Genomic DNA, 18,473 nt, shown 5'->3' with positions numbered 1-18,473 from the left:
GTGGATGTGGCACTTGGGGACACTGGTTAGTGGTGAACATGGTGATGGTTGGACTCGATGATCTTAAAGGGCTTTTCTAGCTTTAATGATTCTGTGAGGCAAAGGGATAAAGGGAAAGGAAAACCAAACCCTGCTCCTGAGGCAACAAAACCTTTGTCAGTGTTGGAAATAAGACCCAGGATGTGCTTCCCAGCTCTGGAGTCATCTGCAGGTGCTCAGGATGGAAGCAGGAAAGTTTGAAGGACTTTGCTGAACCAATTTCTGCTTAATCTGAGCCCTGTTTTGGCCCCAAATGTGTCGGTGCTGCTGAGAAAAGCTTTGCTCTGTCCTAAGGCTCTGCACAGTCACAGGGGTCACTCCTGACTTGGACAAATTGTCACTAATTATTGTGTGACTGTTCTTCCCAGGGAGGGGCTGTCAGTCAGTGCTCCAGCTCCTGGAGCAGATCCCCTCTTCCTGGAGAAGCTCTCCAGAGCACAGTATCTTTTGTGCCTAATTATGGGCTTGCTGACTGATAACTGTGCTGATAAGGAGGAGGAGGGAGCTCAAACTGCTCCTTAACTGCCTCTTCAGTTCTTTTTTCCCCTTCTCTTCCCCTGTTTAGACCTCATTAGACTTTTCATCCAGCTTTTCCCAACCCATTATGACACAAAGAGTAAATAATATCCAGCAATTCGTTTCGATAAATCAGAAAATGAGCTGCTTTCATGAGCCCTGAGGCTCAGGATGGGCTTTATTCCAAGAGTTTGCATTGCTGGAAGGGAAAAGTGTTCCTAGCAGGGAAGCAGGTGCTCGGATTTTGTGCTGAAAATTTTAAAGTTACAAATGAGTACGAGGGAAGTGGTGCTGAATTACACAGAAAACAGGAATAATTAAAAGAAGTAACCATGCAGAGCATTTTGGGGATCTTCTTGTTAATAACGTTAATAATAACATTATAAAATATTCATGGAGCGTCCTAAGTGTACAGTCCTTGGCCCTTTATGGAATTTTCTCCAGTCTGAACACATTAAAGGTGAATCCTGGCAGGGCTGATGGTCACAATCATGAATTATTGAAGGCAATAAAAAATGTGCTTTATTTTCATCTCCTGGTGCAAAACCAAACTGTTCTTTGAGTCGAGGTGACTGATACCACAGGGAAGGACATGCTCGTGTTCAGCTGCTGTTTTTGTCCTTTCCATTTGGTCATAGGGCTGGAGAAATGACCTTTTCAGGGGCATAATTGCAAAACCACTTGTCCTCATTGACACGTCTCGAAGGGCTGCTCGGGGGGGGATTTGAAGCTGAGGATTAGGGGCTTTCTGCTGGGTTTTGGGGAGCTGCATGATGTCAGTGGAGGAAGGGCCAAGGCCTGACCTCGCCTGTGATCAATTAGGTAACAAGATCCATCATAAGGCAAGTGCTTGGAGCAATAATATTGGCAGATAAATGTCAGCAGGACATCAAAAGCTTATTGTGCTGGATCTGGAGTTTGGATCAGGCTGCTGCAAAGAGGGGCTTGATCTGAGGCAGGTTTTCAGATGAATCCCAGGTCTCTGTGTCGGATGCAAGGGATCTTTGAATGCAATTTGCTGGAGAAGTTTGTTATTCCCAAGTTTAGGCTGGGCTCTGTTGTTCCCAATGTGCTCCTGACTTAAAAAAAAAAAGGGAGCAAATGCTGGAAAGGTGGGATTTGGGCTCGGCTCGGGAGGATCAGGGTTGCTGGGCTTGCACAGGTCGGGTTTGCTGGCAGAAGCACAAGCAGGGATTCAGGGCTATGGCTTCCAGCTGAGCACTGCTCAGGAGGAGTCCTGGTTTTCCAGAGTTTGGAAGTCCTGCTGCAGATGGTCAGTGCTTCGGAAGGTGAGGGCTGAGCTCTCAGCAGTGAATTCCCAGCAGTGTCACTGTCCTTGGGGAGCTGCAGTGTCAGGAGAAATGTCATCAGTGTTGACATTTGTGTCCAGTGATGCTGGTTTTAAAAGGTGAACAGGGATGCAGGGCTTGGGCAGTCGGGGGAAGCTCGGGAAGAACGAGGGGGATTCATAACTTTGGACCCTGAGCAGGACAAAAGCAGATTAATGCAGGAACATGGTGGGTGATATTTTATTCCAAGCAGAGCAGGCAGGGAAGCAGCTTCCCAGAGTCAGGCACTCAGGAGAGTGTAGGTTTGCTGTCAGTCAGTGTTGGAGCAGGAGTGGGAAATGAGTTCCCCGAGCAACCATCACAGCAGACAAAGGGGAGGTGGATTCCCAACCACTCCAGTGTCAGTGCAGTTCACTGGCACCAGGATCCTGGCAGGGAATTTAGGAGAAGGGGAAGGAGTGTCTGCTCAGAGAACTGTCAAAATAAAAGCAAATCAGCATTATAAAGCAGTCCCAGCATCTTTGGCCCAGGCTCAGGAAACCCCACACTGCTGGAGTAAATTGGATTTGGGCAGATGCTGAGAGAGAAAATTTGGAATAGCTCTGACAGGAAAATCATGTAGGAACTTTTTACAAGGGGATGGAGTGACAGCACAAGGGGAAATGGCTTCCCACTGCCAGAGGGCAGGGATAGATGGGATATTGGGAAGGAATCCTTCCCTGTGAGGGTGGGGAGGCCCTGGCACAGGTTGTCCAGAGAAGCTGTGGCTGCCCCATCCCTGCAAGTGTCCAAGGCCAGGTTGGACAGGGCTTGGAGCAACCTGGGCTAGTGGAAGGTGTCCCTGCCCATGGCAGGGGGTGGCACTGGATGAGCTTTAGGTTCCTTTCCAATCCAAACCATTCCAGGATTCTCTGAACTGGGAGGATGGGATAAGCCCCCAGTCCGTGCTCCCTCCTGGACAGCAGCTCCAACAGGGCTGGAGCACCGGCTTTGCTGCAGGATTTTCCTTCTCTCTTTGCTTCAGTTCAAATCTGCTTTTCCCTCTGTGTTCCTTCCCCAACAGTACCTGCATTCACACCATCAGAAATGCAGTGAGCAACCTCTGGGATTCTCCCTTTGGGATCAGGTGGGGGGCACCTGCCCCGGGTCACCCTCTGCTTCCAGGAACATCCAACCAAAGTGGGCTAAACCAGCCAAAGTGTGGTGGAAATGCCCCCAGGGAGGTTTCTGTTGGGAACCTGGTGAGGATTTTGAAGCGTGGGAAGCCCTGATCCCTCCCCAGCCCCGGGATCAGCCCGGAGCTGTCACTCACGTGCTGGAAATGCATTGGGAATGTGCCAATACCGTTTGCAGCAGTAACACAATTCCTCTTCCTGGATTCTTTTCTGTTTTTCTTGAGGATTTGTTTTAAGCCTGGTGAAAGCTTCCTGTACACCTATTGGATTTCATCTCTTTGTTACACTCTCCCACTGTTTCAAACTCCTTTACAGACCACCCAGGACCCTCAGCACTTGCCTTAAATATTCCCTTTTCCTCCCCCCTCCACCCTTTTTTGTCTTTTTCTATCCTAATCAGATTAATCTTTACAACCCACTTTGCAGCCACCTAATCAGCTCTCCATGCTTTGCCCCTGGCCATGGCCCTTACCCTGCTGGCCAGCCTCTCCAGTGGGCAGGAGTGTTGGATCCCATCACATCCCTCTGCCTACCAGGGGCTGTGGGGAATAATCTGCTGCTCCTGAAACGTGCAGGGCCCAGGAGGTTTGTCAGGTGGAAGAGAACAGAGGCAGTGCTCTGATAATTATTTAAATTGGGGATTTATGAGCTGGTTAATGGTGTGTTTTTAAGAAACGTGCAAAGAGAAAGATGACAAATTTTGGTGCTTTCTGGAAGAATGAAATGAGGAGAATATTTAAGAGCTTTCTAGTCTTTCAGAGTAACAGAGAATGGTTTGGCTTGGAAGGGACCTTAAAGCTCATCCAGTCCCAACCCCTGCCATGGGCAGGGACACCTTCCACCAGCTCAGGTTGGGATGATGCAAATGTTTGGCATCTGTCAAAATTTAGTGCTCTTCTTTTTCCATAATGTTTGCTCTCTAGAGAATATTCTCTTCATAAAAGCCTGGAATGGTTTGGGTTGGAAGGGACCAAACTAACAACATGTTTTTAATTGCATGTGGAGTTGCTGGTGCTGACATTTTCATCAGATTATGAGACGTGTTACAGTTTCATCTCTTTCTTTGACTATTAAATGTGTTAAATTGTTTAATGAATTTTCACACAATGGAGATGTCTGTCTTCATTTAACGTGTAAATTACTGAATTTGTTGCCTGCAGAACAGCAGACACACCAGAAAGTTCTGCTGAAGAAGCTGCATTACCAGTGGGGTGTGTGTGTGTTTGTGCATCTCTGCTCCTCCTCTGGTCTCTTACCGGGATTTTCTTACAGGAATAAACATAATAACCAATTCCAGGGCTCAGCTTAACATTACTGGCACAGGTTGCCCAGAGAAGCTGTGGCTGCCCCATCCCTGGAAGTGTCCAAGGCCAGGTTGGACGGGGCTTGGAGCAACCTGGGCTGGTGGAAGGTGTCCCTGCCCATGGCAGGGGGTGGGACTGGATGGGCTTTACGGTCCCTTCCCACCCAAACCATTCCAGGATTCTGTGATAATAATTATTACACACCCCAAAGGTTTTAAGTTCAGTTTGAAGCTTGATTTCCACAGAAATGTTGGTCTGTCCAGGAATAGAACCCACCGTTGGCAGAAACACTCGAACCCTTCCCTTTGGTGCTAAAAGTTGGAATTATTTGCATATCTCCAATTTACATGAAATTTGTGCCTTTTCCATACAGTTCCCTGTGGTTTTACACTTTCCATGTTGAACATACAGTTGATTTGAATTGCAGCACACAGGTTGTGTCACTTCAGGGATCAGGGGCTGATGGCCCAAGACGATTCCCACAGACATTTCCCTCTGTACCAGAGAGCAGGAAGAATTCCTAATATTTCTCCAATGTGGATTTTTCTCACTTACAGCTATGACAGAGCTCACAGCAATCCCTGGTAACTGTAAAAAAAACAAGATTACAGAGTTGGGGTGGGGCATGAACGAGTTAATATCAAGCCTGTGCCGTGGTGTTTTGCTCCGAAGTCGTGTGCGCCAAACTGACCTTTAATCTTGGAATATAAATCACTTTCCAGTCCTATTATTTCTAAAATCCTACAGGCTTGCGAATGCACAAAAGAAGCCTTTGTCTCTTATTAATTTAATTTATAGGTTAAAGTTTCAAATCAGTGGCAAGCACAGGCTGATTTACTGTTCCCTTCAGGAATCGCCGCTCTGGGAAGCGCGGCGTTGGCTGGGCTGCCTCGAGATGGTGGGGTGTAATTAGGAGCTTCTGTAATTATAGATAATGTAAGATAATTTGCTTATCATTTTTGGAATGTGTTCTACGTGAAAGCTGGGAGGGGGACTCGGTGTGGATTAGCTCCTTCAACCCTAAAAACTCACCGGGTCGGGAAAATCACGGACGGAACCGTCTCACCGTCCCTGGTGCGACGTCGTTTGTGCTGCAGGGAAAAAACAGCCCCTTCTGGGGGGCGGTTTGGATAAAAGCAGAACTTTCTCCCACCAGCTTAAAACAAGACACCCATTCCTGTTTTTCTTTTTATTAGATTTCAGCTATGAAATTCCCGTGTGGAGTCAGATGTGGGACACTGGCTTCTCTTCCCAGGGTTAGGAGGGTTCCCATCTGCAGTTCAGACCCGTTTTTTTTCCCACTTCTTGGGATTTCTCCTGATGGAATTTTGTAACCAAGTGTTCTAGTCTGTCTCAAAGTAACTCAAGTCAAAGAAATTCAACTTTTTCCTACCCGTGCTGTCATTCCCCATTCCAGGGTAAGAGCTTTGACTCCTCCAGGAGCTCTCTGGAGGCTTTTTCCTTGACCACTTTACATGGAAAAGTGGGATTGTGATTTGCTGCCCTTACCAACATTATGGAAATGTCTGTATTAAGAATGGCATTTATCTTACACATACCCATGACTTCACTTATCTATATTTTCCAAGGATCATATTCTTCCTCTTCCCTTTCAGCCTCGGTGCCTGAAAGGGGTTTTATTGCTTTAACATTAATCAAGACATTTGACAGGATGGAGCTGGATCCTGTCCAGTGAGCCTGGGACAGGATTGAGTTTTGAACTGTCACGTTGGATCCATTTGAATGGAACACAAGCTGGTCAGTCTCTGCAATCCATCCATGGATTTAACAATCCTGGGACGAGGTGAAGGAGTGCCCACCTTCCTCCTCACTGGGGACAGCCTGGGCTGGGCTTTCCCTTCAGCTGCTGAAGGCTCCCCACAAAAGTTTGGTGGGACAAGCAGGGAGAAGGTTTCTTCTCTTCCTCGAGGAACCTGCCAACACTCAGAGTCCTGCTGCTGCTCCCACCCTTCCCTGGACTGCCCCTTCCATGGTGCTGGTGAGTTGTGACAAACGTCCCTTTTCACCCCAATTTTCTCTTACTTCTCATTGTCCCGTGGTGTCACTGGGCACAGAGAGCATGTGGGTTTGTTGGGAGCTCAAGGGTCTTGCAGCAACCTTAGAATCCTGGAATGGTTTGGGTTGGGAGGGACCTTAAAGCCCATCCAGTTCCACCCCCTGCCATGGGCAGGGACACCTTCCACCAGCCCAGGTTGCTCCAAGCCCCGTCCAGCCTGACCTTGGACACTGCCAGGGATGGGGCAGCCACAGCTTCTCTGGGCAACCTGTCCTGCAAAGATTGTCAGAGAGCCTGAAGGTGCCAGGGGAGGAGCAACACCTGGAAAACCTCCAAGGGGAGGCAGCTGCCCCCTCTCCATGCCAAGGGTGCCCCATTTCCCTCCCTGGGCTCCTCAAAGAATATTCTCCTGCTAAACATTTTCCTCCTGTGTTCCTCATGTGGTGGCCATGCAGGACATTTGTGAGGGGCTGGGGAGCTCCATTTCTTGCCCAAATCCTTCTGGGATGCCTCTTGGGAGAGGTGCTGAGCGTTTCCAGCAGGTTGATCCCTTTGTTTCCCAGAAACCTGCACACACAAACTTGTAGAAGGCCAATCCTTTAATTCTTTAAGCTTCTAGTCTGAATTTCACCACGTTCCGTGAGTTTGTTGTTGTTGAGAATTTCCTTGGAAGGTTTATGAGAAACACAACCAGAAATAAAGCTTTGAAAATCCCTTTTTCCCCGTCGAGACATTTCCCTTGTCAGGACGTTGCATCAGTTATCCCTCCGTGGATGTTTGGGTGCAATTCTCTTCGAGTTGCTGCTGCTGGACATTTTCCTAACCCTGATCAGGATCTAAGAGAGCTTTTTATAACTCCCTTTTGCAGTTTTCTGTGCCAAATATGCAGCAGCAACACACGTGACCCCCCTGTGCTACGGGCAGAGCTGATTACCTTGGGGGAAGGAAGGGAGTTAACGCTGCTTAAATACTGGAGATTTGCTTTCTATTGTTTTATTGCTCCTCTGAGTCTCACCAGGTTCCTTAACATCAAGCCCATCACTCTCCTCATTCCTGTAATGAGTTTGTTAAGATGGTGGGTGAGGGTGGGAGAGGAATTCCAGGGATGAAGGAGCTCGATGATGCCCAGATGTGAAAGCCCCCACGTCTTGTGTTAGGTAACTAAAGGCAAAACTTCCTCAGCTACAAAGTACTTGTGAGTTTGGGAATTGGTGTGATTTGGTGGTTGGAGGGGTCAGGAAAAGGTGCTGTCAGAGCTGCTGTAAAAGCTCACTGTGGGGAGGGGAGTTGGTGAGTTTTTTAATATTTCTCAAATCAAAGGTTCTCCAAAGGTGGCAGTTCAGCAGCTTGGGTCTTCTGAGGATCTTCTAGAGTCCTGGAATGGTTTGGGTGGGAAGGGATCTTAAGGATCATCACATTCCACCCCCCCTGCCACGGGCAGGGACACCTTCCACTGGACCAGGTTGCTCCAAGCCCTGTCCAACCTGGCCTTGGACACTTCCAGGGATGGGGCAACCACAGCTTCTCTGGGCACCCTGTGCCAGGGCCTCCCCACCCTCCCAGGGAAGGATTCCTTCCCAATATCCCATCTAACCCTGCCCTCTGGCACTTTAAAATCATTTGTGCATGGCTTTGCCCTGTGTAGTGTCTTTTTATCTGCAGCCTGTAGGAATTATTATAACTATTAATAACAATTAATAATTAATATATATAATTATTACTCTCCTTCCTGGAATAACTGCAGAGGGATCCAGCACGGAGGGTCCGGAGGCAGGAGTGGGACCCTCATAGGGCTTCAGGGACACAGGGGAGAAGCTGAAGCCCAGGAGCAGGTATTTACTTCTCTCCTTGCTCAGCACCATCTCCCATTTTATCTGACAAGGATGAGTCCAGGTTTCATTTGATGGGATTTGCCTCTGGCAAATCTGAGCGGAGCTCGTGCCAGGCTGCAGCGTGTCCCCTCTGAGAGCACTTTTTTGGGCAATAATCCAGGCTTTTAGCAGGGCTGCCTCGACATCAGACATGGTATGGGTTTAATTTGCTGGTTAAGATGTTCCTGACTTCTCCTGGCTGTCTAATGTTTCCTCTCCTCCGAAATCTTATATGTCACCTATCCAGGAGCCGTTTTGGGGGGGTTTCTGGGAGGGCACTCAGGAATTTCTGACTGTTTCTCTGGCACTTCAGTTCAGTTTACACTGTACACTGAAGGAATAGTTCCCTTTAGGTTGGGGTAGGTTACAGACTCTCCTCCCTGGAAGAACAAAGGGCTGTCTGTTCCGGCCAGCACGGGAATACGTTGGGAGGTGATGCTGCAGACGGGGTTTGGGGGATGTATTTCACATTTAAGCAATAAAACAAGACACAAACAACCCCTAAAATACTGGAAATACAGAAATAAATGGGATGATTAAAGCCCAGGGAGTTGTCTGCAGGGATGCTGTGGAAGGCTGCTGGGGTTTGGGAAGGCTGGATCCTGCTGGCTGAGGGGGCAGCAGGGTCAGGGGGGTCACTGCTGCCCTTGGGCTGTGTCGGGGCCTGTGAAAAAGCTCTGCCCTCCTCCAGAGGCTGCATGGATTTCTCCATGGAATCTCTCAATGCTGATCTTAATTTGCATCTTTGTCCCGGATTTGGACTTTTTTAGTGCTGCTGAGGGGCTGCCCTGGTGCTGTGATTGAAGGTGATGGGCAAAATGGGGTGAGATTGCTTCCTTTTGTAATCAATATCAGTCATTTAATGAGATCTTCATGGAGAACATTAGGTTTTGCCTTCCCCTGAGTTGTCCTAGGTGCTCCTTGGCATGTACAGAACCTTTTACTGCTTTTTTGGTCCCATCCCCTCCAGTGACTGCAGCACATGGAGCCCATCCTCTCATCCTGGTGGCAGGGGAGCCCTGGGTAGGGTGTGCTTGGACATTCCTGGAGTACGTGACATAAAACCACTGTATATCCATGACACTCATGTATTCCCTGGAGATTTTTAGTCCAGCTCCTCTTTAGAGCCTGCTGGAGATGCTCTCCATGGTGTTCCCAGGACTCTGAAGCCTGCAAGCCTTGGCACAGTGAGCAATCCCTGACCTCTCCTGCGGGAATTTTAAAGGCATCCACCAGCTGCTTAGTGTGGGGTTGAAACAGGGTGTGAGCAGCATTGCTGGAGAAGGAGAACCTGGCACACAAGTGGAAGGGGAAGAGGGTTTAGAGGGTGTTGTGGGCACAGCTGAAGCCTGGGGAAGGCTGAGGTACCACGATGTGGATGGGTCAGAGATGGTGACGTGGGATGTGGTGCCAGAGGAGCAGCAGAGCTGGAGGGATCCAGGAGCTTCAGCTGCTGATGGCACAGCTCTCGTGGCTTTTGGCATCATGTGCAGGAGAGGGAACTGTGGAAGAGGCGAATACTGTTGGAGCCTTCAGCAGGTGCACGCAGGAGCTCCCTCCTGGTGGGACCATGGCCCAGATCCAGAGATGGAGCTGCTGCCTACCTTGGAGCTGCTGGCTTAGGCTGTCTCTAGGAGTGCCATCTAGTGCTTCCCCCCAGTACTGGAGCATCCCAAACCCTTTTGGAGAAGGTAAGGCCTCTTTTGGCTTGTTTTGTTGTGCTAAACCAAGGGCTTGTGGAAAACTAAGTCCTTCTGTTCTAAGGTTGTTTGGGGGCTTGATGTTTGTCTTCTCCTTGGCATGGATTTCTGGACTGCAGAGATTAATTTGTTGGAGGCAGACCCTGGTCTGATGACTGTCAAACCATGGCCATACTCTGTGTTAGCCCACGTGGTTGATCCTGGTCTTTATGATGGAATTCCCCCCTTGCTATTAACGCCCTGGGGTGAAACTCTTGGCTTTAAGGCTTGTTTCCAGTCCCTGCACTCGGAGAATGGCCTTTGTTCCTTTAAAATTGGGCAGTTTCTGTGGAAGGCTTGGTGCCCTGGGCCCTCTCGTGGGAGGGCTGAGGTGGGTGGAAGAATGTTCCCATTATTCCCCGCGCACACGTGGTCGCTGCGGGGGCTGTGGGCTGGTCCCCTTGGCGGGGGAGGAGGGGGCAGCAGGCTGGGTTTGCCCCAAAGGGCTTCACCCCAAAGGTTATCAAGATGTTGTCACGTTTGCCTTGGGTGGGTTTGGCTCTGGAGTGAAGGTCCCCGACTCCCCATCGGCGCGTTCGCGGCAGCTCCGACTCACGTCGCGCTCCGGGAGCTGGGCCAGGGCTGTGTTGTTTTACTGTGGCTGTGAGTGTGTAAATCCGTCTGTGCCGTGGTGGATAAACAACAGCCTTTCCCCTGTGCAGTTCAAAAACCCCCTCAGCATTGTTTACCCCTCTGGTTTTTGTCCAGGAACGTTGGGCACCTCCTGCCCCAGTGCGGTGACCGAGAAAGCAAATCCATTGGAAAACTCCAAAAGGAGTTTGTCTGCTTTGGTGTTTCAAGTAGTTCCATTTCTAGTGCTTGTCTGGAGGATTTAGATGGATCTTGTAGTGGAAGGTGTCCCTGCCCACAGCAGGGGGTTGGAATGAGATGATCTTTAAGGTCCCTTCCAACCCAAATCATTCCATGATGTTCTTGGGTAGCTCTAAGGTGTTGATCCAATCAGGGGCGAGTGGTGGATACAGGGACTCTCAAAGGCAGGACAAGGTGTACACATGAGATGCTCTCTGGCAGGAAAGCCATTGTAAAGTCATTGTAAAGTCATTGTAAAGCCATTAAAGGTGTCATGCTTCTTATCTGCTTCCAGTTTATTAGAAACAAAAAAGAAAAGAGGCTACAAATCAAGCAGTGTCACAAGACCCCTCTTGTAATTGAGGGGCAGAAATTAATTAGCCATGGTGAATGTTCTGCATGGCTTTCCCTCTGCTCAGAAGAAGGACCCCTTTGTGCATCCCAGCACATGGAATACCTGAGGGCATCATGGGGGCCTTCTCCTCCCTCTCCTGTTTTCACACTTCTCTTCCCCATTCCCTGCCTGTCCTTTCAAATTCTTTGGATGGGAGGGTTTCCTGACATCTCTTTTCAGCGTTGCTTCCTCTTCAGCTCCCTCAGGAGTGCCTCTGACATCCTCTTGTTTGATTTTTAACACCATGGATGTCCAGACCTCCATGGGCTGTTGCTCTCAGGGACATGATGGGATTCTTGGCATTGTCCTGGGCAGGGCCAGGAGTTGGACTCGATGATCCTCGTGGGTCCCTTCCAGCTCAGGGCATTCTGTGATCCTTTCTGGTGCTGTTTGTGCTCCTCTGCTGTGCATCTTAATTTGAGACTTACTGGTTTATCTTTAGGTTTGCTTTTTGTAGTCAGTTCCATCCTGGTTTTGGGATAATTAATTTGAGATAATTAACACTGGTTTGCTCTTCATCTGTTTGCTTTTGAGAGTGTGGTGTTGAGATTTTCTGCCTTTTTATTATTCAGCCTCTTCAGTTTTTTTCCAGTGAGCCCTGCACAGCAAATTCAAGCTTCTAGGCAATGTCTCTTAGAAAACACAGTTGTATTGCATATAATTATATTTTATATCATTTATTTTACAATTTCCAGCTTAAAACCACAATTTAAAATCAGTAATCAGCAGCAGATTCAAGGCCTTTTTTTTAGGTTTCACATTTAAGGTGCAGGGCTGAGCTCTGCCCTCCCGGTGTGTCCATGAGCTTTTCCCCTCCAGCACCCCCTTTTCCAGGGGGATCCACAGCTGAGGAGCTGAGCTGCTGCTGGATGAGGAATGTGTCCATCAGCCCTGAAATAAATCAGGATGGGAAGTGTGTCAGGGGCACTAATCCAGCAGCTGTTCCCCCAGGCTGCCACCGATGGCTCGGGAATTAACCCGATGGGATAAACCCGGGATGTTGTTCCACAGGCACAGCCCAGGTTGTGCCCATTCCCTGGAAGAGGAGGTGTTGAGCCAGGCTCCTGTGGAGCATTCCCAATGGCTGAGCATCCTCTAGGAGCACAGCCCTCTGGAAATTCCAATGGATCTGTGCTGTCAGACCCTTCCTCTGGAGCTCCTCCAACTGCTGTGTTGGTGGATAACCTTAAAGAGGGATAAATCCAGGGAAAAGCCATTCCCCCATAGATAACCTTAAAGAGGGATAAATCCAGGGAAACCCCATTCCCCCAGAGCCACCCTCCCAGTGCAGCCTGGGAGCCTGCCTGGAATCTGTTCCAGTTGTAAACTTACAACCAGTCCTGGCCCTCTGTCCCTTTTAATCCTTTTGGGGCTGTTTGAGCTCAATCTGCTCAGCGTGAGCATAATCTTATTTTACTGTTCAAGGCAGGGCTGCTGCCAGCAGGGCAGGCTAATTAAACTCCCCTCTGCCACTGGGTAGAGCAACTGGAGTAAGTCAGGTTTAAACCCCCCAGCCAGGCCTGACATTGGAGACATATTTCATAGAGCAGTAACGAGCCCAAATTCCAGCCCTGCGTCCTCTTCCCTCAACAACACCCTGTTTACTCAAGGAAATTAAAGCCAGCAACGTGCACCCGAGGTTTTCTTGTTTGTTTTTTTGAGTTTGAAAAACAAAAATCCCCCCCCTCCCGCCGCCCTCCCTCCCTCCCTGGCTGTTAAAGTTTGTGCATGATTGATTTTTAGTGGGTGGATTAAAAGAGCAAATCTTTTCTTTTTTTTCTTTTTTTTTCTTTCTTCTTTTTACCACATTCCAAATCATACAGGAGAAATCAGAGGGGAGACGTTTCCGCCCCGGGAGCTGGGTCTACATTTAATCCCAGGTTTAATTGTGGAACCTGGATGTGTGCAAACTGTTTCTCAACGTAATTGGCTGAGGGTCACTGGCTGCCCTGAGATATATGGGCACAGTAATCAGAGAATAATTTGAACCCGGGTTGAAGTTGCCAGTAAAAGTTGTAAAAGTTAATTTTATAGGAGCTGGTACAAAATATCGGGGAGCGGGGCTGCAGTTATGGTTTGTTTGCTTTGTCTGGTGACGTTTTTATTATGTTTTATTGTTATTATTTGTGTTTTAAATGCAGTTTGGGGCAGAGGGAGGAGGGAGGGCTGACCTGATTAGCGGCGTGTGCAGATGGATCAACCGCAGGAGGAGGAATTCATAAAGTGACAGGAACTGCCCTGGTCACCACCAGAGTGAAGTTGCGGGGTAATTCATGTATTTTTACTGTTATATTCTTTCCTTTGATTGCTAACAAGGAGCAAAGCTCATCCAGAGGGTGTTAAATAAGTGGGTTTCTCTATGTCTGTTGCCTTGTGTGGATGAACCCTTCCAAAGCACTGTCCTCGGTGACAGAGGCAGGGCCAGAATTCCAGGATCACTTAGGTTGGAAAAGCCCTCTGAGATCATCAAGTCCAGCCTTGGTGGGACAGGGCTCATGGAGTGGGAATGCTCATGTTTTGGGATCTCTGCAGGGCAGTCAGTTGGTTTAGAACTTCATCCAACCCACCTCAGGAGATGATTTTTGTGACTCTTTCCTTAATCTGAAATCCTTAAAAATATCACAGTGTGCAGTGTCTGTTGGTATTAACAGGTCTGGCTGAATCCCAGGGTCACTGGCTATTGATTGCTTCCATTTATACTCTCATTTCAGGTCAAATCATGGAATCCTGGAATGGTTTGGGTTGGAAGGGACCTTAAAGTCCATCCTGTGCCATCCCCTGCCATGGGCAGGGACACCTCCCACTAGCCCAGGTTGCTCCAAGCCCCGTCCAACCTGGCCTTGGACACTTCCCAGGGGCAGCCACAGCTTCTCTGGGCAACCTGTGCCAGGGCCTCACCACTCCCAGGGTAGAATTTCCTCCCAATAGCCCATCTACATCTCCCCTCTTTCAGCATTCCCCCTTGTCCCATCACTGCTTTGTGCTTGGAGTTTTGCCATCTTTACCTTTTTCCCTCTGTGGGTTCCAGCACAGCCTCTTGGGGAGTGGTGCAGACTCGTGTCCCTGACCGGAAATAATTCAATAATTCGAAGGATTTAATTGCACACAATAACCCACAGTGGAAAAATTCAAATCTTACCCCATTTTGAAATCATAGAACAGGAGAACTAAAATGTAGGTGGTGATGGAGTTACCCTGGAGCTCCACAGGGAGAAGATCCATGGGGATGTCAGCAGACCCTCACTGGACCCCCTCGGCCCCCGTGTTGGGAGCGTTCCTGCCGGAGGTCCCACGCCAAAACATAGGGAATAAAACGTTACAGCCCTTTTAAAGGAGTAATTGCTTTGGAAAGGGCCCTGTTAAATGGTGCCAGTGCCATGAAGTTCCCATTAAACTGGAGCAAACACCTCGGGAGCCCAGGTGAAGTCTCTGGCCAGCGCTGCTGGACCACAGTCAGCCCTTGTCCGCTCGCTGCTGGAAGCTCTGGGCTCTGCTTCCCTGCCTTTCCACCAGCATGACTTCAATGGGCTTTCTCAAAATAATTTTCTGTGGTGCTGGAGAATCCCCTGAGCTTTGCAGTTTAAATAAAAGCCAGGCCTCAAATGAAAGCTTTGTAAGGTCGGAGCAGCCCACGGTGACGGTTCCGCCGGCGTGGCACGACCCCTTCCCAAAAGCAAACAGGAGTCAGAGCTCTCAGGGAAAGATCTGGGGCTGCAAAATGGCCTAAAAAGCTCTTTGACTCCTGTCTGATTGCCTTTATATTTTCTCCTTCTGCAATGGCAAGTTTGGTGTCTGGAGGTGCTGCTGGTGATTTTGGGCTCGTTCTGTCCCCAGCAGAGGTGCTGGTGTTTGGTGATGAGGTGTGGCAGTGCTGTCTCGTCAGATTTTCCTTGGAGGATGTTGAGCAAGGGTTTGGAATACAGGTTAGGAGAGAATTGTTCACAGGAATGTGACATAGCATCAGAGGAGCATCCTTGGTTTCAAATGCTGCTTCAGCAGCCCCTTGGGCAGCTACCAGTGCCTGGGCAGGATCCATCCGGCTCCTTCAGCATTCCCAGACCACTCTCACACTGCTTGTTGCTGCTTTGCTTGGAAAATTGCTGCAAGAGGAGAGTGTGGAGAGAGAGAGAGGCAAGAGTTTTGAACTACTGTATCAGTTTAGTAACGGGGATCAAGCGTTGTTTTAACTACATTTCCTAAACATATTCCAGGTGTGAAATCCATAACTTGCCTTTCCTCCTTTCTCCCTCTCTTTCCTTCCTCTCCTCAGGCTCTGTGGTGTGGATTTCTGTCTTGGCCACAGCTGAAAACCGCAGCAAACTCCCCGTGTCTGCCCGGGACAGACCCTCCGTGGTCCCGCAGCTTTGGGGTGAGGGTTTCAGATCTGTGGCAGGAGGATGTTGTTCCTTGAGATTCCGAGTGTGGAGGAGCCACAGAGCCCCATCCTGAGGGGTGATGCTGTGCCCAGTGCTGTTCATGTGGGGAGCAAAGGGTTGGTGGACTAAATGATGGGGCTGGAGCAACCTGGAATAGGGGAAGGTGTCTCTGCCCAGGGCAGAGCCTGGAACCAGCTGGTCTTTAAGGTCCCTTCCAACCCAAACCATTCCAGGATCTCCATGAGCAGGTGGACAAGTGGAGACAGGCAGGCAAAATTAGGAATGTTCCCATCAGTCTGTGGGCAGCAACATCCATGGGCTTTAGTAACTTTTGATTATTTTAGCACAAAACAAAGGCTCACACGGACAAGGGAGGCACCAGGACTTGGTGTCAGGGCAGGATTGTGCTCCCCTGGCTTTGGATGCATCCATCCCTTTCACCTTGGTTATCCTGTGTTTTGGAGGAGGAATTCATTATTTCAATCACAGAGGTGAAGGGCAAGAGAATGGGATTCTTAGGATTAGAAGGGGCTGCCCAGGGAGGTTTGGAGTGCCCAGCCCTGGAGGTGTCCCAGGAAGGCCTGGCCATGGCACTCAGTGCTCTGGGCTGGGGTACAAGGTGGGGATGGGGCACAGGGGGGACTCCATGGGCTGGGAGGGCTTTTCCAACCTCAATGATTCCATGATTTTGTGACCTTTCTCTAAAAACGGTGGCTGTGCATCCTCAGGGAAGTGCTCTGACCACTGCTCCCCCAAACCCTCAGCTCTTCCACTGAGCTCCAACACACACAGATAAATAGAAAGAATATTTTGTCAACAGCACGGGGTGGGGAATGTTTTGAGCCTCCCAGAGTTGTTTGTGAGGAAAGGCAGCTGAAGGCCTCCCTTGCCTTTTCCACCTGGTTCGTGCCTGCAAGACTAGTTATGAAATTTAAAATAGACGTGCCCTTTGGGCTTCAGTCTGTTTGAAGCACCAGGGTTTGTATTTTAGAGCTTCTGTGGTCTGTGCCCTCAGCAGTGGGGGTGCTCTGGCCCTGGGCCTTGTTGCCTCCCTGTCTGTCATCCCCCCATTCCTCCTCGGTGCTCCCCAGGGGTTCAGTGGTGCTGGTCAGGGACACGGAGGAGCCCATGGAATTCCCAGACTGTGGAAGTTGCACATCCCTGGGACTTTCATCATCCCTGGTGCAGGTCCCCTGCGGCTGCTGATTCCCTTGTCCTCACCTTCCTTGCCTGCAATCCAAGGAAATAAAGTTCCTACCACCCAGCAGCAGGGTTTAATCCCACTTTAGCTGGAGTCCCACCCTTGGAACAGGAAGGTGGTGTTGGTGCTGTCCCTCTTCACTCTAGGATGGGGCAGAGGGGTCTGGGATGAAGGAAATAACCCCTCCCGTTGTTCCTGCCCTGTCTGTGCCATCCTGTCCCAGAAAAGCTCCGGGGAATTGGAGAGCCCTGAGCGTTTCCCGGTGGTCCCGTCCCACCTCTCCCCTGCTCGCTGGGGCACTGAGGCCCCAGGCACTGGCAGGTGTCTGTCCTGGGGGGCACCTGCCCTGATCAAAGGGTGTTTCCTGTCCCGGGGACAAGGGAGGGCTGTGCTCTGTCAGCTGTGACCGGAGGCTCCGGAGGATTTTGTCCCTGTGTCTTGATTCCCGTTTTCCGGCGCTGTTTAGCAAGAGTCACGTGCAGAGGAGTTCCCAGAGCAGGTAGAGCCCAGGGTTATCCATCTCCCTCTGAAGTGAGCCAGCCCTGTGATTGCTCTCCCTCAAACTCAGCAACAAAGCCCAGTTTCCTTGTTTGTGTTTGCTGGGAATGTCAGCGGGATGATGGATTTGGCTGGAAAGGTAAATACTCTGCCGGGGTGAAGCGTAGCCCAAGCAACCCTGAGAATGTGCAGTTGGTATCTTGAAGGCCTTTCATTTGTTAAATTTGATTTGACAGATTCTGGGGATTGCTCAGTATTTCCCCTCTGCTTTGGACCCGCACTGTTTGTTTCTGTTACAAGTTACTTAAACATCCCCAATTTGTCGTCCTTAGCCGGTTGCTCGGTTTGTAGGGGCTTTAAGGCAGGGGATGCCTCTGGCTTTGCTTTGCAAATAAATAATCTGCTTTCAGGATTTCCAGTTTAATTCTGTTTGTTTTCTTGTAATGCACGCATACACAGAGAGTAGCTGGAGCCACGGGGCTCGGTGATGCACTGGGATAATCCCATCCTTGTTTGTTTAGGAGGGATGCACCACAGTGTCCTGGAGGTGGAGAAAAGCTGTTGGAAATGTGCTGCCAGAGCAGAGGTGGACATTGCTGTGGCTTCTGGAGAAGTGTAGACAGATTTGGGGTAAGGCAAAGCCAGAGAGTTGATGGATCCACATGTGAAGCCTGAGTTAGAAGTTTGGGAGATCCCGTTGCCTTCTCCCAGGGTGATGCCACTCGGATTCTCCAGATCATTCCTGTCTCCCACCTCCAGTACAATCCACTTGAAGGATCATCTGAAACAAAAAAAAGGAGGTTCAGGGGGAACCTTCTCGCTCTCTCCAACTCCCTGACAGGATGGGGCAGCCACAGCTTCTCTGGACAGCCTGTGCCAGGGCCTCCCCACCCTCCCAGGGAAGGATTCCTTCCCAGTATCCCATCTAAATCTCGCCTCTTTCAGTTTAACGCCGTTCCCCCTTGTCCTGGGGAACGCTCTTGTAAATAGTCTCTCTCCAAGGAGCATCTTTCCAAGGGCTCCTTGGGATGCAGTCAGAGATGTCTGGTGGCAGGACGGTTAATTCCAGAAAGGAAACCACTTGCAGTAACATTTATAGGCTTAATAAACCCACAGTATAATTAGAGCTGAGAAACATTCCCGGTGCCAGGAGCAGCTTTTGTTCCGTTTGACCCTGAGCAGGGATATATCCATGGGAGGATTCCTGCCAGGCAGGGCTGGATCACCCCCAGCCAGGTGCCCAC

General features: G+C 49.7%; 1 protein-coding gene across 1 annotated transcript in view; it reads left to right on the top strand.

Moving 5' to 3' along the window:
- The window catches only part of LMF1 (lipase maturation factor 1), a gene marked incomplete at its 5' end in the record, with an annotated part of 152,628 nt that overhangs the window by 70,307 nt on the left and 63,848 nt on the right, over positions 1–18,473 (top strand). The gene's annotated exons all lie outside the window — the stretch shown is intronic.

This window comes from Lepidothrix coronata, unplaced genomic scaffold, assembly GCF_001604755.1.
Source record: "Lepidothrix coronata isolate B3197 unplaced genomic scaffold, Lepidothrix_coronata-1.0 Scaffold101, whole genome shotgun sequence".
NCBI lineage: Eukaryota > Metazoa > Chordata > Aves > Passeriformes > Pipridae > Lepidothrix > Lepidothrix coronata.
This window is presented reverse-complemented; position numbering and strand designations above follow the sequence as displayed.